Source organism: Stenella coeruleoalba, assembly GCF_951394435.1.
Source record: "Stenella coeruleoalba genome assembly, chromosome: 7".
NCBI classification, from domain to species: domain Eukaryota; kingdom Metazoa; phylum Chordata; class Mammalia; order Artiodactyla; family Delphinidae; genus Stenella; species Stenella coeruleoalba.
Genome location: NC_137153.1, coordinates 60,405,577 through 60,432,685, shown reverse-complemented (window position 1 = coordinate 60,432,685; position 27,109 = coordinate 60,405,577). Strand labels below are relative to the sequence as shown.

The 27,109-nt window shown below is 38.1% G+C and overlaps 1 protein-coding gene across 3 annotated transcripts in view; it reads right to left on the bottom strand.

Moving 5' to 3' along the window:
- The window catches only part of MPDZ (multiple PDZ domain crumbs cell polarity complex component), a 779,300-nt gene that overhangs the window by 342,858 nt on the left and 409,333 nt on the right, over positions 1 to 27,109 (bottom strand). For all 3 annotated transcript variants that reach the window (XM_079926367.1, XM_079926366.1, XM_079926365.1), the window contains exon 6: positions 22,308 to 22,497. The gene's annotated coding sequence lies outside the window, so the exon portion shown is untranslated. The remainder of the gene's footprint in view (positions 1 to 22,307; positions 22,498 to 27,109) is intronic.

Genomic DNA, 27,109 nt, shown 5'->3' with positions numbered 1-27,109 from the left:
GTCTCTATAACATCTATTTTAGGAACATCATATTGCCTTTTTCTCTGTGTATACTAACAGGAACCTTGTGAGCCTCTGGCCTTTGCTTGTCTAAGTAAGCCCATCTATGGTAATATTTTTGACCTGTTAGATTACTGGATTTTCATAAAGGGAGCCGGGTTTCTCTGAAAGTCATAATATTATGGACTAAAAATCCAGACCACTGGAAAATACTTAGTAATGTCAACTATGTGTATCTTCTTTCATTTTTTTAAAAAAATTTTTTTAAATGATGTTTTATTTATTTATTTATTTAGGCTGTGTTGGGTCTTCGTTGCTGTGCGTGTGTGTGTATCTTCTTAACACATAACAGTATGTCCCTGTTAACTACAAGATGTAGACACTGCTCTCTACAGAAGCCTGTTTTTAAACCTACACTATAGATCATATAATGACACAACAAAAATGTATGTCAATCAACTGCACGACACACGAATCACTGTATTTGCAGCGTCTGTGGTAGCACTCTCCTGTGAAGTCTGCTGCACAGTAGCTGCAAAAGGCCAGACTTCCAGATATTTTAAAATTTACGCCTACACTAAATTGGACTTCAGAGATCAATATACTTCAATCATATCATTGTGGCACCTAGTGCCACTCTTTTGACTTAAATTCATTCTGTTGGGATGACTCTGGCTTTTATTGAAACCCAGCATAGGAAATAAAGTTTTGGAAACTTGATGTGTTAAAAGTAAGGCCATTGTTGAAAACGCTGATTGTTTTGTTTCCTGGGATTCCAGCTTTCAGTGTTAGTGTCAATACAGTTTCACTTCTCTGAGCTCTTTACAGTTCTTTTTATTTAATTTTATAACATAGTAGGTTGTCTAATAATGACTCATCTCTCTTTCTAGCCTGACTTGGGCTCATAAGAAAGCACAGAACCAGAATTATGCTCCTATGGCAAATATAATGAACTTTACGGTTTACAATTTTATAAGAACTTCATTCCTAAGGACTCTGAGTTTATTTTCATTCTTTCTCAGATACTTTTACCCTCAGATTGCTATATATTATATGTCCTTGTAGGCTCTGGGAATGTGGGGACAAAGTGAGGGGTGTAAACAAAATACAACAAAAATAAACAAGACATGTTTCCAGAATAGACCTACATTACACTTAAAATTCACGCAGCTAATCACACTCTAACCTCTAGAGTTTATAATAAAAATATGAGGAATACCCCCCAGAGCTAAAAGGAAAAATAAACACTCAGATCCTACTAAGATACTTACATTTTTATACTATATTGTACTAAGAATTGAGTTTGTAGGTCCGTTAGTGTGGTGGGACTCATGCAATAATTATTTTTTCCCGGTAATTTGAAAGACACAGCGTTAGGACTTTCTCAATTTAAAGCAAGAGCACCCATTAAACTAGACAGAGAGCTCTTGAGATTAGTAATAGTAATATATCGTTGGAGTTTAAGAAGTAGACACAGGTATTTTTAATTATTTTAAGACTGACAAACAGAAATAATGAGTATGAGACTGAAGTTTACGGCATCTAAGAATTATAAAAGCAAAGAACTTCACTGAGTCAGAAAGGAGTAACCTTTCTAGGTTCAGAGTATGGCTTGCTGGATAATTGGGAGAACCGGCAGCTGAACAGGGGAGATAAAGGCGGGTCTGGGTGAAGAAGGACTAGACAGAGGGCTGGGGAAGGGAAAGTGACTCACTGTGGTCCCTTTCAGCATTATGGTTTTGTTATTTGATTTTGGACTCAGAGTATTTTGGCAAAATTTGCTAAAGCTGAGACAGGAAATTAGTCTTCATTTACAAAGCATTTGAATGGTTTTGGAAAGGGGAAAGACATTGTCAAAATAGAAGTAAAAGATTTCTTTCACTTTAGTAATAGAAAGAGTAAGTAGTGAGGATGATGGGTGGATAAATGCTCTTAATAATGGAATTTCTATTAAATATTTATTGTTCCTTTGACACATTGGGCAACTGATTGATAGGAGCCTTCATCCCAGGGAAGGATTTCTATATTTAAAGATCTTTTCCTCCACATCTTAATAATTTTATACGATCAGTTTTTATTCTTCTTGTCTTTACAAACTCCCTGAAGTTTTTTCTACCCAGCCTACATGGACTTCTTTAGAATTGAAAAAGTAAAACTGTTTTTAAAAATTGGTACTTAAACAATTAAATTCTAAGGGACTTCCCTGGTGGCGCAGTGGTTAAGAATCCGCCTGCCAATGCAGGGGACACGGGTTTGATCCCTGGTCCGGGAAGATCCTACATGCCGCAGAGCAACTAAGCCTGTGTGCCACTACTACTGAGCCTGTGCTCTAGAGCCCGTGAGCCACAACTACTGAGCCCACGTGCCACAACACTGAAGCCTGCACATCTAGAGCCCATGCACCGCAACAAAGAGTAGCCCCTGCTCGCCACAACTAGAGAAAGCCTGCGTGCAGCAACAAAGACCCAAAAATAAGTAAATAAATTTATTTTAAAAATTAAATTCTAAAATAGTAAGAAAAATAGTATCATACATAAAGATTTGAGAATTTCTTCTGAAATAGTATGTTCCTACTTCTCTCACTTTGTAGATGTAGTACAGTAAAAACTGGACAAAAAGCACATATTTTTTATTTAGACTTACATATATCATCAAGTGGACACAGGAGAAATATATTATTTTGGATTTTGGTTTTGGCTTTGAAATATGTTTATCCCTTTGGCATATCGATAGGTTTAGTCATTATAATTTGTCATCTCAGAAGAGATATAAGCAATCATTTTATTTGGAAGCCATGCATTTTCCAAATGACCAACCTAAATTTTCTGTTTAGTTGTTTTCATAAATGAGAAAGCAGAGGCCACTCTTTTTAAGTGACTGAAACACAATTACTCACTGAATCAACGGCAAGGTTAAGCTTGTATTCACCTCATCTCTTTAAGTCCCACAATCAGATTTCAACCATGGGATAATTATAATTGTAAACACTCGTGTGTCTACAACATGATACATGAAAACTTACCATGAGTGAGCTGTAATAGAATACTGGATCTGGAATGAGACAGGTCTGGATTTGAATTTTTAGCCTCAACTTACTAGATATGTAATATTGTGAGAATTACTTTATTTCTCTGGATCCCAGTAATCTCTTCATAAGGCTATTATGAGAACAAAATGAGAAGATTTATGGGAAATGCCTGGCAATTTTAAATGCTAAACAAATGGTAAGCCCTTTCGTATTCCTTTCCCAACTATAACTGTCAAAGTGAATGTTACCATTTTTAACTAAGACTCATTATGTTGGTAAGATTACATTGATACAAGTAGAAGTCTCAGGAGTCTAACCTAGACAGCTCTTTTGTCAATCTCCATCCTGTGAGTAAATAGTGTACATTTGACACTACATGTTGAGAGAAATACACTTAAACTTGGAATCTAAAAATCTGCCTAAATAATTGTAATTTACTCGAAAACAGAAAGTTTTTAAAGTTTAAGATGTACAGTTTAGAACTTAATTATACTGCTTTTTATTGCTAAAACTTTTATCTGAATCTAGTTTCTCTATCTAGACTGTGAAGTCAGAAAGAAAAAATAACATGCTGCAAAGAGAAATCTGCCTTCCTTGACTCATAGTTTTATCCTCAGTAAATATCTGAGACTGATTGTAAGAAAAATTTAATAATTAAGTTCTCAATACTGAAGAAATAGCATTGAAGCTGATAGTATTTTCAGAAAAATAGACTCTATTTCCCTAGATTTATTTGATTCCATTTTTGAATTTTAAGGAACATCACTATACATAATGTTCACACACTTTGCATCACTCGTCTCTCAAAGTATTTACATGAACAGAATTAGATATCTGTGCGGCACAGAGAAGAAGAAGAGAGAAGAAGAACCATTATTTAGTTTCTGCTGTTTTCATGATCTTAAGAACTTACAAAATCATATGAAGGGTTGAGACAGAGTAGATTCATAGCAGTACATTGTATTTTAAGAATATGAAGATGCCATAAAGATCATGCCAAGGGAAAGCAGTGATATCTCTAGTCCCATTAATCTTAAAGCTCTCCTATTAATTTCAGGTCCAAGGAACTTAGCTAATACATTTTCCATTGATAGGCACTCTAAATTGTTTTCATATGTATACTATGGGAATGAACGTTTGTCTTTGGAAAGTGGTAGAGCTTTAGTGGTAAATCAAAAAGTCTTTTATTTCTTCCCTTTTGAGGCAAACTGAGGACTCTGAGAACTTGTCAGTGTCTTTGTATTTTTTGCCCCACCCCCCAAAAAGACCCAACTAATCAATTACTAAAAATTGAAAACATTATAAATCTATGTACCAAACAACAAACATGGCTAAAATGAACAAAATTCAATAAAAATGGCTTTACCTCTTGGGGCCCTAATCATTCTCCCCTCACTTTATCTTTCTTTCCCCTGCTATATAGTGCTACCTTCACTCCACTGTCAGCTCTGAAATGTAGCAAGCAGAGGACCTCAAGTCCTCTTTCCAGGTCTGATATTCTCAATGAGTTAGTTCACTTATCCATCATTTTCCAAACATTTCAATAAAAGCTTGTTGAATTAAAGTAGAATGTATATGCAGCTGTTTGGCACCATAGAGTAAAACATCTGGATATTGGACTAAATTTTTCAGTTTTTCAAGGTGTTTAATTTTTGAAGATACTGTCTGAACTTAAATCTTAAATTTGGATCTGAAATTTAATCAGATCCAAACTTCTGATTTAATTCCAGAAAGGTGGAATGGTAGTGTTAACTGCTCTGTAAGGAATACAGACTTGAGCCACACAGAATTAACAAATCAGAAACGATTTCAGCCTCTTTTCATTATCTTTTAATAGCAAACATCTAAAACTAGTACCAAAGGATAAGTATCATGATTCGATGTTGCAGTTCTGCACAGCTGCTCTCCTCACTTCTTACCCATCATTGCTGCCCTGCAACTATAGTGATGGAGTCTGGCTTTTATTAACAAAATGAGAGAAACCTGTGCTGTAATAAGGTAGCCCACCTCACGCTTAACAGTAGTTGTGAGGCTCAAATACCTTAGAGGCTTTTTCCTTTATGTCGAAGTTCTTTCTCTGGTACACAAACAGGCCTGCATACCAAAAACATACAGTCACTGGCTATATTCACTAGATGGGAATTGGGCCTACAGCCATACCACCAACAGACTACAAACTTGCCAAGGCTCACAAAGAAGAGTCAGGCCAGCTTTTCTCTGGATAAGTTAACTCTGAAATATCAGGTCAGGAAAGTAACAGGATGTCAGAATAAATAGAATCCAGAGAGCTGAAGTCTCTAAGATATAATCATATCCTACGGTCCCAGCCTGAAGGGGTGCCACAGTGGCCTCTGTCTCTGCTAAGCTAATTTTTTGCAGATGAAATCTAATTTATATAACCTCTTCTAACTGGGGCATCTTTAACCTGAGCTTTGTTACTCTACATGCAGCTTGCTTTTAAGAGCAATCTTAAGATTTAGTGAATTTTTCTTAAATTTTAGAAATTGGGAATTGTGTTTGCTTAATCAATCTACCAACACTTCATTTTCTCTTTCTTCTATGATATTTATTTTACCCCCTACCCTGTACCACACTCTCACTTACAGAAGCTCTCCTGACACTCCTTCCAGGAAAATCTCGACATTATACATCTTCCAGCTATAAAGCTCTCCTGAGGCACCATTTCTTACCTGTACTTAATTGGAACTCATTTCTCCAATCATACAGTACAGGACCCCAAAACTAAAATTATCCAGGAGCTAATGAACATAATACTTAAGAAAAAATTTTAGATTTTTCCTAAAAATATTACATTAAAAATTATATTCAGATATGATTTCTCAATACTAATGCCCCAGAGATGGTCATCATATGATGCTGAGTATTCAGCTGCATCAAACCTAACTGAAAGGATCACTTAGCTCTATTACTTCACCAGCTACTCCATTCCTGTCCTTTACACTGCCATTACCCCATATTCAAACCTCTTTCCTAGAAGGAAGCAATAGTCTTTTGATTGTCTGTCTACCTGCAATGTGTCCCTTCCAGCTTTCTCTGCATCCTGCTTCCAGATGACCCATTAGAAGGTGCAAATGTGGTTACTGTCACTAACTTTCAATGACTTTCAACTGCTTTCTGATGAAGGTCCAATCTTCAGCCTGACATTCAGTCCCTCTGGCTATTTCCCCCAAAGACTCTTCTACTGCTATACTCCAGTTGAATCAGATTATTTAGTGTTTATTAAATACACTCTGTGCTTTACACCTCTTGGGTCACATTATTTCCTTTACTTGCAATGCCCTTTGCGAAATATTTATCGAAAATTGAACTCAGGTCTTTAAAACTCTACCCAGTGCTCTTTCAACAATTGTATTCTGTTTCTCTGGAAACACAAATTGATTTATTTCTAGGAATCCTGGTGTAGTAGACAGAATACTGCCCCCTTCCCCACCCCACAGTGTCCATGTCCTAATGCCCAGAATGTGTGAGTAGGTTACCTTATGTGGCAAAAAGGACTTTGTGGATGTGACTAAGGTTAAGGCCTTTGAGATGGAGAGATTAGGTTGGATTATCTGGGTGGGCCTAATCTAAGTACGTGGGTTCTTAAAAGTGAAGAATCTTTCTCAGCTGCAGTCAGAGAGAGAGACAGGAGGACAGAAGATGGGTCAGAGACATGAGACGTTGCTGGCTTTGAAGACAGAGGAAGGCTGCCACAAGGAATGTGACCTCCAAAAAAGCTGGAATGGCAAGAAAATGAATTCTCCCCAGGGCCTCTAGAAAGGAACAAAACCCTGCCATAACCCTGTTGGTAACCCAGTGAGATCGCCGTCAGACTTCTGATCTCCACAACTGTAATACAATAAATTTGTGTTGCTTAAGTTTCCCACAAAGTTTGCCACAAAGTTTGTGGGAAATTGTTACAGCAGCAAAAGAAAACTAATATACCTGGATTCATATTCCACGGTTTACTAAAATAACTGTAAGTCAAAAAAATTGAAACATAGGATTTCTTAAGCTCCCTTCGAGTGGCAAAATTGCTATTCTAGGCTAAGCTACCTTTTCCTTCCAAGACTAGGATACTACTTAATTAATATAACATGAATATATACTCATGTGCTAATCAGTTTTATCTCATAAACTCAGAACATTTTCAAGTAATGAGAAAAAGAAGGCTTTTAAAGGGCAGTCAAGTCTATCATTTAAATAAAATCAATTAAATTGATGTGGAGAAATACTTAATGTTGGGGATTAGATGCCTTGTACATATGAAGTTGTCAAATGAAGATTTGTTGGTTAAACCCCCATGTTAGAAGGCTCAGGAGATTGGTTCAACATGGCGGAGTAGAAGGATGTGCGCTCACTCCCTCTTGTGAGAGCACCAGAATCACAACTAATTGCTAAACAATCATCAATGGGAAGACACTGGAACTCACCAAAAAACATACCCCACATCCAAAACAAAGGAGAAGCCACAATGAGACGGTAGGAGGGGCACAATCACAATAAAATCAAATCCCATAACTGCTGGGTCGGTGACTCACAAACTGGAGAACACTTATACCACTGAGTGCACCCACTGCAGTGAAGGTTCTGAACCCCACATGAGGCTTCCCAACCTGGGGGTCCGGAAATGGGAGGACGAATTCTTAGAGAATCAGACTTTGAAGGCTAGCGGGATTTGATTGCAGGACTTTGACAGGACTGGGGGAAACAGAGACTCCACTCTTGAACGGCAAACACAAAGTAGTGTGTGCATCAGGACCCAGGGGAAGGAGCAGTGACCCCATAGCAGAATGAACCAGACCCACCTGCTGGTGTTGGAGGGTCTCCTGCAGAGGCAGGGGGTGGCTGTGGCTCACCACCAGGCAAGGACACTGGCAGAAGTTCTGGGAAGTATTCCTTGGCATGAGCCCTCCCAGAGTCCACCATTTGCCTCACCAAAGAGCCCAGGTAGGCTCCAGTTCTGGGTCGCCTCAGATTAAACAACCAACAGGGATGGAACCCAACCCCACCCACCAGCAGACAAGGTGACAAGGTGATTAAAGTTTAACTGAGATCTGCCCACCAGAGCAACACCCAGCTCTACCCACCACCAGTCCCTCCCACGAGGGAGCTTGCAAAAGCCTAATAGATAGCCTCATCCACCAGCAGGCAGATAGCAGAAGCAAGAAGAACTACAATTCTGCATGTGGAATGAAAACCACATTTACAGAAAGACAGACAAAATGAAAAGGCAGAGGACTATGTACCAGCTGAAGGAACAAGATAAAACCCGAGAAAAAAAACTCAATGAAGTGGAGACAGGCAACCTTCCAGAAAGAGAATTCAGAATAATGATAGTGAAGATAATCCAGGACCTCGAAAAAAAGAATGGAGGCAAAGATTGAGAAGATGCAAGAAATGTTTAACAAAGACCTAGAAGAATTAAAGAACAAACACCTCGAAGAATTAAAGAACAAACAGAGAAGAACAATACATTAACTGAAATGAAAAATACACTAGAAGGAATCAATAGCAGGAGAACTGAGGCAGAAGAACGGATAAGTGACCTGGAAGACAGGATGGTGGAATTCACTGCCACGGAAGAGAATAAAGAGAAAAGAATGAAAAGTAATGAAGACAGCCTAAGACGCCTCTAGGACAACATTAAATGCAACAACATTCGCATTTTAGGGGTCCCAAAAGGAGAAGAGATAGAGAAAGGACATGAGAAAATACTTGAAGATTATAGTTGAAAACTTCCCTAATATGGGAAAGGAAATAGCCATCCAAGTCCAGGAAGTGCAGAGAGTCCCAGGCAGGATAAACCGAAGGAGAAACATGCCGAGACACATCGTAATCAAATGGACAAAAATTAAAAACAAAGAAAAATTATTGAAAGCAACAAGGGAAAAACAACAAATAACATACAAGGGAACTTCCATATGGTTAACAGCTGATTTCTCAGCAGAAACTCTACAAGTCAGAAGGGAGCGGCACGATATATTTAAAGTGACAAAAGGGAAGAACCTACAACCCAAAGTACTCTACCCGGCAAGGATCTCATTCAGATTTGATGGAGAAATCAAAAGCTTTACAGACAAGCAAAAGCTAAGAGAATTCAGCACCACCAAACCAGCTCTACAACAAATGCTAAAGGAACTTCTCTAAGTGGGAAACACAAGAGAAGAAAAAGATCCACAAAAACAAACCCATAACAATTCAGAAAGCGGTAATAGGAACTTACATATCAATAATTACCTAAAACGTGAATGGATTAAATGCTCCAACCAAAAGACACAGGCTTGCTGAATGGATACAAAAGCAAGACCCATATATATATACTGTCTGCAAGAGACGCACTTCAGACCTAGGGACACATACAGACTGAAAGTGAGGGGATGGAAAAAGATATTCCATGCAAATGGAAAGATAAAGCTGGAGTAGCAATACTCATATCAGACAAAATAGATTTTAAAATAAAGAATGTTACAAGAGACAAGGAAGGACACTACATAACGATCAAGGGATCAATCCAAGAAGAAGACATAACAATTATAAATATATATGCACCCAACATAGAAGCACCTGAACACATAAGGCAACTGCCAACAGCTCTAAAAGAGGAAATCAACAGTAACACAGTAATAGTGGGGGACTTTAACACCTCACTTACACCAATGGACAGATCATCCAGACAGAAGATTAATAAGGAAACACAAGATTTAAATGACACAACACTAATATGTATAAAATGGATAACTAATAAGAACCTGCTGTATAAAAAGTAAATAAAATAAAATTCAAAATAAATAAAATAAAAATTCAAGAAAAAGCAGATAGATTTCATTGATATTTACAGGACATTCCATCCAAAAACAGAAGATTACACAGCAGATTCTTCTCAAGTGCACACGGAACATTCTCCAGGATAGATCACATCTTGGGTCACAAATCAATCCTCGGTAAATTTAAGAAACTTGAAATCATATCAAGCATCTTTTCCGACCACAATGCTATGAGAATAGAAATGAATTCAGGGGAAAAAAATGTAAAAAACACAAACACGTGGAGGCTAGACAATAAGTTACTAAATAACCAAGAGATCACTGAAGAAATCAAAGAGTAAATAAAAAAATACCTAAAGACAAATGACAATGAAAATGTGATGATCCAAAACCCAAGGGATGCAGCAAAAGCAGCTCTAAGAGGGAAGTTTATAGCAATACAAGCCTACCTCAAGAAACAAGAAAAATCTCAAATAAATAATCTAACCTTACACATAAAGGAACTAGAGAAAGAAGAACAAACAAAATCGAAAGTTAGTAGAAGGAAAGAAACATAAAGATCAGAGCAGAAATAAATGAAACAGAAACAAAGAAAACAATAGCAAAGATCAATAAAACTAAAAGCTGGTTCTTTGAGAAGATAAACAAAATTGATAAAACTTTAGCCAGACTCATCAAGAAAAAGAGGGAGAGGATTCAAATCAAAAAAATTAGAAATGAAAAAGAGAAGTTACAATGGACACCACAGAAATGTAAAGCATCATAAGAGACTACTACAAGCAACTCTATGCCAATAAAATGAACAACCTGGAAGAAATGAACAAATTCTTAGAAAGGTATAACCTTCCAAGACTGAACCAGGAAGAAACAGAAAATATGAACAGACCAATCACAAGTAATGAAATTGAAACTGTGATTAAAAATCTTCCAACAAACAAAAGTCCAGGACCAGATGGCTTCACAGGTGAATTCTATGAAACATTTACAGAAGAGCTAACACCCATCCTTCTCAAACTCTTCCAAAGAATGGCTGAGGAAGGAACACTCCCAAACTCATTCTATGAGGCCAGCATCACCCTGATAACAAAACCAGACAAAGATACTACAAAAAAAGAAAACTACAGAGCAATATCATTGATGAATATAGATGAAAAAATCCTAAACAAAATACTAGCAAACAGAATCCAACAACACATTAAAAGGATCATACGCCATGATCAAGTGGGATTTATCCCAGGGATGCAAGGATTCTTCAATATATGCAAATCAATCAATGTGATATACCATATTAACAAATTGAAGAATAAAAACCATATGATCATTTAAATAGATGCAGAAAAAGCTGTTGACAAAATTCAACACCCATTTATGATAAAAACTCTCAAGAAAGTGGGCATAGAGGGAACCTATCTCAACATAATAAAGGCCATATACAACAAACCCACAGCAAACATCATTCTCAATGATGAAAAACTGAAAGCATTTCCTCTAAGATCAGGAACAAGACAAGGATGTCCACTGTTGCTACCATTATTCGACATACTTTTGGAAGTCCTAGCCATCACAATCAGAGAAGAAAAAGAAATAAAAGGAATCCAAATTGGAAAAGAAGAAGTAAAACTATCACAGTTTGCAGATGACATACTATACATAGAGAATCCTAAAGATGCCACCACAAAACTACTAGAGCTAATCAATGAATTTGGTAAAGTTACAGGACTCAAAATTAATGAACAGAAGTCTCTTGCGTTCCTATACACTAACAACAAAAGATCAGAAAGAGAAATTAAGGAAACAATCCCATTCACCATTGCAATAAAAGAATAAAGTACCTAGGAATAAACCTACCTAAGGACGTAAAGGACCTGTACTCAGAAAACTATAAGACACTGATGAAAGAAATCAAAGATGACACAAACAGACAGGGCTTCCCTGGTGGCGCAGTAGTTGAGAGTCCGCCTGCCAATGCAGGGGACACGGGTTCGTGCCCCAGTCCGGGAAGATCCTACATGCTGCGGAGCGGCTGGGCCCGTGAGCCATGGCCACTGAGCCTGCACGTCCGGAGCCTGTGCTCTGCAATGAGAGAGGCCACAACAGTGAGAGGCCCGCGTACCAAAAAAAAAAAAAAAAGATGACACAAACAGATGGAGAGATATACCATGTTCTTGGATTGGAAGAATCAATATTGTGAAAATGACTCTACTCCCCAAAGCAATCTACCAAGTCAATGCAATACCTATCAAACTACCAGTGGCGTGTTCTACAGAGCTAGAACGAAAAAATCTTAAAATCTGTATGTAGGCAGAAAAGACCCCAAATAGCCAAAGCAATCTTGAGGGAAAACCACAGAGCTGGAGGAATCAGACTATACTACAAAGCTACAGTAATCAAGACAATATGGGGCTTCCCTGGTGGCACAGTGGTTGAGAGTCCGCCTGCCGATGCAGGGGACACGGGTTTGTGCCCCGGTCCAGGAGGATCCCACATGCCGCGGAGCGGCTGGGCCGGGAGAGGCCACAACAGTGAGAGGCCCGCATACCGCAAAAAAAAAAAAGACAATATGGTACTGGCACAAACACAGAAATATAGATCAATGGAACAGGATAGAAAGCCCAGAGATAATCCCACACACCTATTGTCAACTAATCTATGACAAAGGAGGCAAGGATATACAATAGAGAAAAGACAGTCTCTTCAATAAGCGGTGTTGGGAAAACTGGACAGCTACATGTAAAAGGATTAAATTAGAACACTCCCTAACACCATACACAAAAATAAACTCAAATGGATTAAAAACCTAAATGTAAGACTGGACATTATAAAACTCTTACTGGAAAACATAGGAAGAACATGCTTTGACATAAATCACAGCAAGATCTTTTTTGACCCACCTCCTAGAGTAACAGAAATAAAAACAAAAATAAACAAATGGGACCTAATGAAACTTAAAAACTTTTGCAAAGCAAAGGAAACTACAAACAAAATGAAAAGACAACCCTCACAATGGGAGAAAATATTTGCAAATGAATCAACGGACAAAGGATTAATCTGCGAAGTACAGAAACAGCTCATGCAGCTCAATAGTAAAAAAAAAAAACAACCCAATCAAAAAATGGGCAGAAGACCTAAATAGACATCTTTCCAAGGAAGACATACAGATGGCCAAGAAGCACATGAAAAGCTGCTCAACATCACTACTTATTAGAGAAGTGCAAATCAAAACTACAATGATGTATCACCTCACACTGTTTAGAATGGGCATATCAGAAAATCTACAAACAACAAATGCTGGTGAGGGTATGGCAAAAAGGGAACCCTCTTGCACTGTTCGTGGGAATGTAAATTGATACAGCCACTATAGAGAATAGTATGGAGGTTCCTTAAAAAACTAAAAATAGAATTACCATATGACCCAGCAATCCCACTACTGGGCATATACCCAGAGAAAACCATAATTCAAAAAGACACATGGGGCTTCCCAGGTGGTGCAGTGGTTGAGAGTCCGCCTGCCAATGCAGGGGACACGGGTTCGTGCCCCGGTCCGGGAAGATCCCACATGCCGCGGAGCGGCTGGGCCCGTGAGCCATGGCCGCTGAGCCTGCGCGTCCGGAGCCTGTGCTCTGCAACGGGAGAGGCCACGAGAGTGAGAGGCCCGCGTACCACAAAAAAAAAAAAAAAAGACACATGTACCCCAAAGTTCATTGAAGCACTATTTACAATAGCCAGGTCATGGAAGCAACCTAAATGCCCATCGACAGACGAATGGATAAAGAAGGTGTGGCACATATATACAGTGGAATATTACTCAGCCATAAAAAAGAATGAAATCGGTCATTTGTAGAGACGTGAGTGAAGTAAGTCAGAAAGAGAAAAACAAATATCATATATTAATGCATATATGTGGAATCTAGAAAACTGGTACAGGTGAACTGGTTTGCAAGGCAGAAATAGTGACACAGATGTAGAGAACAAATGGATGGACACCAAGTGGGGAATATGGTGGGGGGATGGTGGTGGGGGGATGTACTGGGAGATTGGAATGGACATATATACACTAATATATATAAAATAGATAACTAATAAGAACATGCTGTTTAAAAAATAAATACAATAGAATTAAAAAAGAAAAGAAAAGAAGGCTCAAAATATTAATCCGGCCAGCCATAGTCACTGAGTTAATATACCCACTTATGTATTCATTTATTCAACATCTATTAAGTACCTGTATTCAGCCAGTTGTAATTAATGGAAGATGTAGAACTCTATGCCTGGTGCTGAAGGAATGTACATTTATGCAAGGAAACACAGAATTATAACCCCTGGGCAGCATGAAGTTTTAAGGAAATCAGGCAGGCCTGAAGTAAAGGGAAGTTTGGGGGAGCAGAACGTTTTTATGAGAGGGAAGTAATAGAAATAGAATGAAGGAACCACTAAAGACAGTTTTACATAATGAATGGCTGTTGTTTAGGGTTGGCCGTTAGAGATTCAAGTAATCTCCTTGGAAGTTTTTATTCAGCAAAAACTGCATGACACTATATGCAGGGCATGGTGTGACGAATACAGTCTTAGACTATGTGAGTTATAACCCCTGATTTTCTGAAGCTTACAGTCACGCTGCTAGTAAAGACACACAGGCATTTATGAAATAACAGTAAATTACATGAGTGGTAAAAGGACAAGTGGCCAAACAGGGTTCTTATTAAATATCATAGATTTTTGGAAGCAGGGTTATTTACACTGAGATCCAAAGGATGAGGTAAAGAAGGTAGAGTTCTCTTTACAGAACAATTTTCATAGAGATTATTTCCCTTAAGACATTTTTTTCCTAAGGGCTGATTTCCTTAATGAATTAGTGTGCCAATTGCATCGCCTAAGGTCTTTTAAACTGCAAGAGACAGAATAAACCCAAGCAAATATACCCCTTATTCTCCTAAGAAGAAGCTGAGAGATCGGAAATCCCAGGGGGGATGATTTTAACAGTTTAACAAAGCTGTCAAGGATCTAAGATATTTCATCCTTCTCAAGCTTCCTCAGCAGGCTGGCCTTTCTCCTCAGGTCTGTACAGTCCTAAGATGACTGCTTGTACTCCAGGATTCATGGTTGGCTTCCAAAGGCAGGAAGGAAATGGGAAGGAGAGTTTGCTTAACTTTCATCTCTCTTTTTATTAGAAAAAAAAATCACTTCCAGAAGCACCTCATTCTCTACCCTGCCCCTAAGAATATTCCCCCTTCCATGGAAGGCTATGACCAGGTCTTTTATAGGCTACGCAGTGCAATTAAAAACAGAACCTGGAGGTATGTAACTATGATGCAGAAGGGAATTGCCTTATAATGTAGTAGGTGGACCCTCTATAACCAACGTGGTCTTTCTCCCAGTCTAATCAAAGGAAGGACTTGAGACTTCAGTTTTTTGGCTCCTTAGAACTGGGGCGTTTCTCATTCTATGTGGGTTCCACTGAGCACTGACTTTAGAGAAGCTCCAGGAAGCTACATGCACACTTTCTTGCATACTTATCTAATGTATGCCTAATGTACGCTTGTTTCCTTGTTTGGTCATAAATCAAAATGAAAGCAACCTTGAGCCCAGTCCAAATCATTCTTCACAGCCATCTTTTAACCTAGACCATTCCTTTGTGGTCTGACCCAGCCTTATTACCCAGAAATCATATGGCTACCCCTACCTGCAAAGAAGTTTGGGAAAATGAGTATCTGGCATTTTCAAACTCTATGTTTGTATGGAATGAGGGGGAAGAAATTGACAGGCAACCAACAGTGTCTTGGACCCCATACAGAGTTTCAGAAACCAATTAAGAAACATTTCTTCAAAGGGAAAGACCACCATAATGATATGATGGAAAAAGTCTTAATGTTTCTCAAGAAAGTGATTTAAGATGAGAGTTCCTTTACTTCTATACGTGCAAATTCTATATGCTACTTAGTGTTTCTCAGGTGAATCCTAGATAGTCCAAGTTCTTTCTACTGTTTGCCAAGCCTACCATAGATAACTCCGGCTTGGAGAACTTTTTATTGCTCTTTTATATCAAGGACAATGGAATTCTCAGCTTAAGACAATTGACACTGAGGCTAATTTCCAAATATCAGCTGAAGAATTACAGTGCTGTGGCAGAAGCTATGCAGAATAGTTTGCATTCCATGTGGTAAGTGTTGCAATTGCCCACAGAGCATCTGTGTATGATTCTGGGATTACTGGATGCTCAGTATTTTGTTTTTTTAATTAATTTATTTTAGTTATTTATTTTTGGCTGCGTTGGGTCCTATTGCTGCGAGCGGGCTCTCTCCAGCTGCAGTGCACGGGCCTCCCACTGCAGGGGCCCCTCTCGCCACGGAGCATGGGCTCCAGGCGTGTGGGCTTCAGTAGTTGTGGCACGCGGGCTCAGTAGTTGTGGCTCACGGGCTCTACAGCACAGGCTCAGTAGCTGTGGTGCACAGGCTTAGTTGCTCTGCGGCATGTGGGATCTTCCCGGACCAGGGCTCGAACCCGTGTCCCCTGCATTGGCAGGCGGATTCCCAACCACCGCAGCACCAGGGAAGCCCGAATGCTCAGTATTAATGAAGCTAAATCATGGGTGCATTCACAATTATGGGTCAGTTCCAGCATCAGAGAGTAAGGAATGGGGATGCAGTATATGCAGTACTGTATGCAGTACTATATGCAGTACTGTATTAGTAAGCATGTCTTAGCTCCTTTTCTAGATCATTCCTTGAGGAGAGGAATGCTGTTAGTTGTATTGCTGTATCTCTCACAGGGCTTGGATTCAAATCCTGACTCCATTACTCAGGACTAGTGTGACCTTGGGCAAGTTACTTGATCTCAGTTTCTTCATTATCTAGGAATATACTAACAACTGCCTTGAGGGTTGTGCGTATTTCTGTGTGTGTGTGTGTGTGTGTGAATACAATGTGGAAATTTGTTGAGGGTTGTGCATCTGTGTGTGTGTGTGTGTGTGTGGGAATACAATGTGGAAATTTGTTGAGGGTTGTGCATCTGTGTGTGTGTGTGTGTGTGGGAATACAATGTGGAAATTTGTGTAAAGAATTTAGTGCAGTGTCACTGAAAGAAAGTGTCCAATAAATATTATTTATTATTAAGTACCAAATATATTTCTTGATTAGAAATTAAGGCTTACTTTTCACATTAGCTAGCTGTGTGTTTTTGGCTAAGATGATCAACTTTCTGGGCCTCATTTTCCACTTCTGTTAAAGGTGGGAGTTGTGCTAGAATCTGTAAGCTCACTTGCAGCTTTAAAGATCAGTGATATCCCTGGGCATACTTCAGTGGTTTGCGAAAAGAAAGAAGAAAAGAAAGCCCAAAACCCACCGAAGAAGAAGCATACTATACTTAGGCAATGTGGAAACTTCATCATGTAGTTTCATAACCAAATCTGTCCATTAGTCATTCTGTTACCAAGGACGAAGACGAAATGTTGATCGTAATGGGTAGAATGTGCATTAAGTGGTAGGACCCTTTAAAGAAAGAGAACGTTTTCTCCCTCCTGTCACGTGAGAAAAAGGATCCTTCCAGGGCATTTTGTAAATGAATTCTTGGCTATTGCTGGGTAGTAAGTTCCCAAGTTTAAGGTTTACCATTTATTGGCATCCAACAGAGAAACAGAGTACTTTTACTTGGAAATACATTTGAAAAGGATTCCAGAGAGCCCAGGCAGCATTAATTGTACTCTGGTTTGAGAGATTTTCACCTTTTCTGTGCTCTGTAACTAGCTGGCATGCTTCCAACTGTAATTTAGACTTACCATGAACTGTAGGGTTTTTTTAATGTGTGCAGTGATTTTTAAAAAATCCAATAACTTCTTTTATTTGTTGTTCTAAATTTTAAATTTGCATCTGCTTTTCTTATTTTCCAGCACTCTCTAGCCCCTATAAGTTTATTCTCAAAAAAAGGTATATTTTATCAGTGATTTTTAATGATATTTTAAAACTTTGGCTATTTGGTGAATTTGGGTTCACTTGTGAAACCTTTACTAATCCCATTATAAGCTCCCATCAATAATGTCTCCTACCTCAAGATTGCTTTATTTAAATTACAATAGGAAATGCCTCTGAACCTTCAAACATCCCAATTTATGCTCTTTTAATCAAACAACTGCAAGCTACGGTGACTCTCTTAGTGAACTCATTAAGGGAACCAGATTTCATTTGGGCAGGACTTATATTTTTTAGAAGATTAAAAATGTAGAAAGATTCTATGCACAATCTTATTTTAAGATGCCTATGTGTTATGACCAAATAGTTTGTGCTGTAATCAACCAGATATTAGCACAAACATTATTTGCAGAATCAAGTGAATAGACATACGCACTTTGACCTAGAGAATCAGACACAGGTTCAAATTCTTATTTTGTTAATATGGACTCATAATAGTGATGATGAATGTTAGGTAACACTTCATTTTTAAAATCTGGGAATGGACTCTACCCTGGAAAAATGGAAGGAGAAATGTGTGAGTTTACAGAACACAATAAAGATAAAGACTATGCTTTGGTGGGCATGGGGGTATCAGTATTTACCTCATATATAGCCAATTAGAACAGAAGACTGACTCAGGACATTTAAAAAAATTTATTTTTTATTGAGGGAACATTGGTTTATAACATTATATACATTTCATATGTACAACATAATATTTCTACTTCAAAAGTAGAAATATTATGTTGTACATGTGAAACATATAATACACTGCATATACTATATACATATACTAGACCGTGCTTACCACCAAAAATTTAGCTTCCATCTGTCACCTTATAGTTGCTCCCCTTTACCCATTTTACTCTCCTCCATGCCTTCCCCTCTGGTAACTGCTATTCTGTTCTCTGTATCTAAGTTTTTTTTTTCTTTGGTTTGTTTTGCTTTGTTCATTTATTTTGTTTTGCTTTGTTTGTTTTTTATATTCCACGTATGAGTGAAATCATACAGTATTTGTCTTTATCTGACATACTTCACTTAGCATGATACTCTCAAGGTCTATCCAAATTGCTGCAAATGGCAAAATTTCACCATTTTATGGCTGTGTATTATTCCACTGTGTGTGTGTGTGTGTGTGTGTGTGTGTGTGCGCGTGCACACGTGTGTGTGTATCACGTTTCTTTATCCATTCATCAGTTGATGGGCACTTACCTTGTTTCCATGCTTTGCCTATTGTAAATAATGCTGAGATGAACATAAGGGTGCATATATCATTTCAAAGTAGAGTTTTCATATTCTTTGGATAAATACCTAGAAGTGGGATAGCTGGATCACATGCTAGTTCTATTCTTAATTTTTTTTAGGAATTTCCATAATGTTTTCCACAGTGGCTGTACCAATTTACATTCCCACCAACAATGTATGAGGGTTCTCTTTTCTCCACATCCTTGCCAACACTTGTTATTTCTTGCTTTTTTGATAACAGCCATTCGAACAGGCGTGAGGTGATATCTCATTATGGTTTTGATTTGCATTTCCCTGATGATTAGTGATGTTGAATGCCTATTCATATCCCTCTTGGCCATTTGTATGTTTGCTTTGGAAAAATGTCTATTCAGATCCTCTGCCCATTTTTTAATCAATTTGTTTGTTTTTTTGATGTTGAGTTGTATGAGTTCTTTTTATATTTTGGAAATTAAACCCTTATCAGATCTTTGTTTGCAAATATTTTCTCCCACTCAGCAGACAGCTTTTTTGTTTCACTTTGTTTGTAGCTTCCTTTGCTGTGCAAAAGCTCTTTCATCTGATACAGTCTTTTTATTTTTGCTTTTGTTTCCCTTGCCTGAGGAGATGTATGCAGAAGTAATTGCCAAGACTGATTTCAAAGAGCAAAATGCCTATGTTTTCCTCTAGGAGTTTTATAGTTTCAGGTCTTACATTCAAGTCTTTAATACATTTGAGTTGATTTTCGTGCATGGGATGAGATAGTGGTCTAGTTTCATTTGTTGTTGTTGTTGTGTTGCATGTGGCTGTCCAGTTTTCCCAACACCATTTGTTTTTTTTTTCCATTTTATGTTCTTGGTTCTTTTGTTGTAAATTAATTGTCCATATGTGTATGGGCTTATTTCTGGGCTTTCAGTTCTGTTCCATTATGTGTCTGTTTTTCTGCAAATACCACGCTGTTTTGATTACTATAGCTTTGTAATATAGTTTGAAATCAGGGCAGGTGATACCTCTAGCTTAAGAATGGGTTTTACAGTATGCTTTCTGTCTTAGTCAAGATTGGCTCGGGAACTGGGAAGTCTGCAAATGAAGTAAGAGACTTCAGAGTCTACAATATGTGCCACTGAAATGCTCTGGCTCACTGGTGTAGTGGAAGCCAGTAGTGGGTGGTGGTGAGGCTGGTGTGTAAAGAGGAATAATCTCTTCCCTTCTCATGAGTCTTCAAGAGGTGGCCACACTTCATTTCTATACCAAGCTTCTTAAAGAATTTTCCATTGCTTTTCCCTTAAATTTTATGGATTATCTTTTTACCATTAAATCTTTGATTTATTAGAAATTTACAGTTGGTGTAAAGTGTCCTGTATGGGTCCAACTTATGTTTTCAAGTAACTACCCAGTTGTCTAATACCATTTACTGAATAATATATAATTTTTCAACTGGACTGATATGCTCCCCCTTTATATTCTAAATTGCTTTATGTATTTGAATTTATTTCTGGGTTCTCTACTGTATGTCCTTGCCCTGTCTGTTGACTCATGCATCAGTACCACACTGTTTTAATCACTAGAATTTAAATTAAAAAAATCCAGGACTTCCCTGGTGGCACAGTGGTTAAGAATCCGCCTGCCATTGCAGGGGACATGGGTTCGAGCCCTGGTCCAGGAAGATCTCACATGCCGCAGAGCAACTAAGCCCATGTGTCATAACTACTGAGCCTGCGCTCTAGAGCCTGTGAGCCACAACTACTGAGCCCATGTGCCACAACTACTGAAGCCTGTGTGCCCAGCGCCTGTGCTCCCCAATAAGAGAAGCCACCGCAATGAGAAGCCTGTGCACTGCGATGAAGAGCAGCCCCTGCTTGCCACAACTAGAGAAAGCCCTCGGGCAGCAACGAAGACCCAATGCCACCAAAAATAAACAAATAAATAAATTTATAAATAAATAAATAAATAAAAATCTGATATCCCTTGTCCCTACATCATGCCTGCATCCCATACTCTTAAAAGACAAATTCTTTAACATTTTTCATATTTTTCCCTAGGGTCAGTCAGATGATGATTCTGATTCATTGTCATCATCTCTTTCCCCCCATAAGCATTTACCTAGAACATATTTACTTAAAAATTGGGGATTTCCACAGTGTGCTTTACCAAATGACAGATATTGCAAGAGGCAGCTCTGTTGTAGAAAAAAGAAAGAATTCTAGCATATGAGAGAAATATTTCCAGAAATACCAGCTCTGGTTTCAGAAAGTTCCCTCCATCAGAAGTGCCGCATCATTCTTTAGCACCGACATCAGGAAGATAAACAACTTCCATGCTTTAGAATATATTAATAATAAAGTTTGAATATGAAATATTTGAAGCTTCTTCTTAAAGCAAACTATTCTGCCACTATGGTATGTAAAATAGTTCTTTTTCAGTCATATTTCCTATACAAGTCTGTTCATGGTAAGATAAGTATATCTGCAAACTAGTGTGCAAAGTATTTTTTCTATTGCTTCTAATTTTAACACAATGGTTATACTTTTTAAAGAGCTTATTTTTAAATCAAAGAAACCTTAATGAAAAATTTAAAATATCAGGGGAGCTTACTATTTAAATCAAGACTTTGGTAAATCCCTTTGTTGAATGAACTACCACTGTTTAATATTTAATAAATCTAGATTTTTATTTTTCTAAAGGCCAGATATAGTTATAAGTTCATAGCTATAGCAAATGCTATTTTCTGTCTCTTGGAGACTTTTTTGGCACTTCTAGAAAGAAGGGGAACAATGGATCCAGTAACGATGCAAGAGAGATCAAAGCAATTCCTTCTGTCAGTAGTAGCAATTCATGCAACTCTCTAAACACCAAAGACTCTCTTCAGCTAAAGAAAAGTCCACCCGAGAGATCATTGTGAAAAAGGAATCCTAGAAAGCAGTATCATTTTCTAAATTTTATAAGTAGATTCTGCTTAAGGACAACGGAACTTGGTGTAGGAGAAGGGAAGTAAGGAAAGTGGAACTCAGATTTAGCGAGCACTAGCTATGGTACATCACATGTCTGCTAGCAAGACCTCTGTGTGTGCTCTTCTAAGGTGTGGTTGCAAATAGTGGGCTCCTGAGCTAAGCTGCCTGGGATCTGAGTTCACTCTTGGCCACTTACTAGCCACCTGGCTTTGGTGCAGGTAATTTGAGCTTTCTTTGTTAACACTTTCATCAACGTGAACAGTAAAAATCAGATTATTGAGTTAATTACTATTATGCATTTAAAACAGTGTCTGGAATAGAATGCTAATTTAATATTATTATTATTTCCACTTTACTGACAAGGAAACAGAAGCTCAGAGGTAAAGGCACTTACCGTAATTCATATGCTTATTAAGTGGTGGAGCTTGGTTGCTAGTCCTGGTCTGTCTGGAGCCCTGGTTTATGGTTTCCTCTAGACCCTTGCTACTCAAAGTGTGGTCCCTGGATCAACAGCATCAGCATCACTTGGGAGCTTGTTAGAAATGCAGAATCCTTGGTCTGCTCCAGACTCCCAGAAGCAGCATCTGCAGGTGAACAAGATCCCAGGTGATTTCTATGCACATTAAAGTTGAGACGCACCACTGTCCAATTTCTACGCACATTAAAGTTGGACACACCACTGTCCAATCAAAGCTCTGCTAAGAGGAAGGCCAGCAGAGATTCATTTGCATGCAATCTGTTGCTTTACAGACCTCAACTGTCCCAGAGTGGGATAGGTCTTCAACATCTTAGGCTTTATTTTCTTTATTGTAAGTGTACTGCCTAGAGGCTAACTCTCAGGACAGGCTGTTAATTTGTCTCTAGTATGACCATTTGTGAATTGCAAGAAATCTTGTCCCTTTAATCACATCATTAAAAAAATAAGTTGCTCCAATCTTAAGAGGAATTTTTATTTCTTATCAGAGCTAATCCTTTACATAGGAACAAAGCACTAATTTTATTACTAAAAAATTGACGGTAGTGAGCAGAAATTTGCCGTAGAGAGGAAGCACCTTCCATAAAGGAATGTGCATGCACATGGAAGAAAGGCCAAGCACAGCACTGCTGAGCCTTTCTTGGTTCTGGTTCTCAGGACCACGGTGTGTAAGGAACAAGAGAAATGCCAAGCAAGCATGGAGCTGTTCTGCCCTATGAGGCACCCACTGAGTTAAGGACAGAGACTCTACATACACGTGAAATCCTCAGGCTCCAAAGCCCAGTTAAGTCCCTGAAAATTTTCAAAAATGGTAGAATCATGCATATAAAAGATCATATATTTTTTTGAATAAAAGTAGTTTAAAAGTAATTTGAAAAAAAAACTATTACATTGCACACAACTTTATTCTCTTCTTTTCCCACGGTCACAAACTCCTTAAACATTAAACGTAAAAGCAACCTAAACCTTTTTGCCTCACAGTTGGGCTGAAGTTATTTCAGAGTTTTGTGTGGTTTGGCACACTTGAAGTTGGGTTTCATTGTGATTTATTTTTATGTGCACATCACATAGGTGCACAGGTTCTGCACATTTTCTCTTGATTCCACTTCCTTTTTTTAAGAGAGAAGAAAAATTTTTAATGAGAAGAAAAAAGAAATAGTAAAGAATCCTGCACAGATTGGGGGCAACTTCTTAATTTCCTGCTAACATAGGTTTATGGAGACTTGGTGGACTATGTAAGTGTAAGATGATTTGTTTTTTTCTCCTTCACTGAAGTATGCAGATATGAAGATGCCTGGGCATGAACAGCACCTCTATAATGTCTATAAAATGTAGAAGAATTTTTTTCTGGTATACCCTTGAGAGATGATTTCCCTAGAACTTCCTTCCCTTCAAAAACCACATTTGTCACTGGGAGTTGAGAAGAGGGATCTAGTCAAGGATGCTGCTGCTGACTGCTTCCTTTCTCACCCTGCAGATAGGGCTTATCCATCCCCAGTCATGCCAGATGTATGGAAGAAGGTCCTCAGGTACTTGCATTGCATCTACAATGCATTCAGATAAACTCAGTTTGCTTCCTTTACCACCACTTGTTAACTTCCCTATTTCCATGACCTGTTTTGTTTTTTGTTTTTTTTTTTCTGTGTGTGTGTGTGTGTGTGTGTGTGTGTGTGGCTTTTTACTGTTGTCAATCTAACCCTCGAATACTAGAATATTGGGAAGAACTATTTTGATTAACCTCAGTAACCCTTTGGAACATGGTTTCCAGTTTTTGTCCTCCATCTCCCTGTCCCCCGTAGTACACTATATTTGTCCCACTTTGGCTTAATGAACTAAAATGGGGCTGGTGGGCAATCCCACTACTGGGCATATACCGTGAGAAAACCATAATTCAAAAAGATACACGTACCACAGTGTTCATTGCAGCACTATTTACAATAGCCAGGACATGGAAGCAACCTAAATGTCCATCGACAGGTGAATGGATAAAGAAGGTGTGACACATATAGACAATGGAATATAGGGCAGGAATAAAGATGCAGACGTAGAGAACGGACTTGAGGACACAGTGAGGGGAGGGGAGGCTGGATGAAGTGAGAGAGTAGCACTGACAGATATACACTACCAAATGTAAAATGGATGGCTCAAGGGAAGCTGCTGCATAGCACAGGGAGATCAGCTCGGTACTTTGTGACCACCTAGAGGGGTGGGATAGGGAGGGTGGGAGGGAGACGCAAGAGGGAGGGGATATGGGGATATATGTATACACATAGCTGATTCACTTCGCTATACAGCAAAAACTAACACAACAATGTAAAACAATTATACTCCAATGAAGATGCTAAAAAATTTTTAAAAAAAAGACATAATGAAACTTGAGAAATGAAAATAAATGGGGCTGGTGGGCAAAGGGGAGATGTGAAGCATTCACTTGCCTTGGAAGAATAAAACTATCTCAGAATATGAGAACCTAGAGGTCATTTCACATTCTGAAATTTCAGCAATTTCTCAGGCTTCAGGCCTCCCATTGCAATACCTTTATCCGCAATTTTATTTAAAGGAGAATTAGAATTCTTTCTTGAACCTTTCTTTGTGCAAAACTGGCAGGGAGCATTCAAACATCTATCTTGCAAGCTGTGACTATTTTCTTTGCTCTGGAATTTGTCCTGGCAGGTGGGAAGACAGTGGGGAGTGAAGATGTCTTGAATTTCCGGAGTACAGAATTAGGGATCTATTCCCTTGGGTAATTCCAAAGCATCCAGAGTGATGTAGAAACACCATTATACCTTCTAAAGTTATCAAGTTCCCTGATTTTCCCTGTAGCATAATATGTGGTTTTCTCTTGAATGCTTCTGAGATGAAGTGGCTACATTTTATCATGGAAACCACCATATTTTATCAATTCTAAGCCATTCATATTTTCACATTTTAACTTCTCTGAAATTGAAATGTGTCTTGCAATTGATGGTGCATCATAATTTGATTGCCGGTATTTTTTTCTTCTTAGTGGCACATAAGAGTAATGTTCCCTATTACAATCAAAGCCATCTTAGACTTAATGAGTTACATTATACCTCTTTAAGTGCACCTTCAAAGATCTCCTACCTTTCAAATCTAGAATTGCAATAGGAATCACAATCCTGGCCACCTCTGTATTCTATTCTCCAAAGCAAGAACATTTGAAAGTACAATTTAAAATAAAACAAATTAACGAACACTACAAAATGTTTAGAAAACATTTAATGTTTCAATTTATTGTCATTTACTATAAGCTGTTGTTCTGAGAGCTCTTTTCCTTTTAAGCTCAAGTGTCCATAACAAATGAGGCCTTCATTTGCAAATGGTGAGCCATGGTAACCAAATAACTACTGCTGTATCATTAATCTCTACTTCCAACAAAAAAATACCCTGAATTGGATTGATGCATTCGATCTGATCAATTACTGCAATAGTGAAAGCGTCTACAATTCTGAATTAACTGTGTCATGACTGATGTAGTTATACTAGAGTCATGATATCATTAAACCTTAAAGTCATTGTTCCAAAGATAGCTTATACATTAGATTATCTTCAAATATGCACGAAGAGCTTAGTATAGCTGTCTAGTGATTTGCTAGGTTCTCTAGATATTTAATTTTTGTTCATATTTGTGTTTGGTTTTGAATAAAGTTAGGAGAGAAGGGTATGAGACTGGAGGCATTTATTGAGTGAAACCACCCTGAATCTTTCATGGCTACTGACCAAGCAGTACTGGAAAACGTGAACCAAGAAATAAAAATCTCATCAACACAGTGAAATCTGTTCTTCTCTCTCTATATATAAACCTTATGTGTTGGCTTTGGCAGCAGTTTGAACTTTGTCATTCCAATAAAGTTCCTGAAATTCACTAGATAGCACTTCTTTTTATGGGAAAACATCTGCAAGTGTATTTATCTGGCTATAAACAAAAATATGCTTTACTTTTTCAAATGACATTGCAGAAGTATTTATTTGTTATTCGCAATATACATCATTAGCCCATCACAAAACCCTGTGAGCACATGCACATTATGAAAACATCATTCATAAGTTTAAAAATATACTAGTTAGAGAGGCATATAGAGTTCTCTGTACCTTAGAACATTTCCATTGTACTGTTGAAAGAATTTTACTTGGTTGAACAGCAAACTGCTCTTAAACTTTCTTTTGGGAAATTTAGTTAAAACTTTCCACTCTTAAACTTGATCCAGACCACAGTTTAAATCTTTGAAAACACACACACACACACACACACACACACACACACACACTCTACTGTATTTTATGTACTTAAGATGAAAATTTTTTTTCCACATTTTTAACATTATTGAAATTTGATGCATCTTATAGTCAATGGCAAGACATAGTTGGGTTGGAGTGTTTTCTTTATGGTAAAAATGATGTGAAATTTTACAACCAATGCTCTCATAGATAAGATAGAGGTTGAGGAGGTTGATGATGATGATGATGATGACGATGGTGCTGGGAATATAATAACCACTATTTACTGTTTACACTGTCTTAGGTACTGCTTGAATACCTTATTCAATGTTCACAAATACACCAAAAAAGCAGATAATTGTTAGATAATTTCCATAGGTGAGGAAACTTAAGGCCTGGAGAATTTGCATGTAACTTGCCCTGCCACTCATTGTAAATGTTGAGGTTAGGGTTTGGATTCAGGTATGCTGATGCAAAAGCTT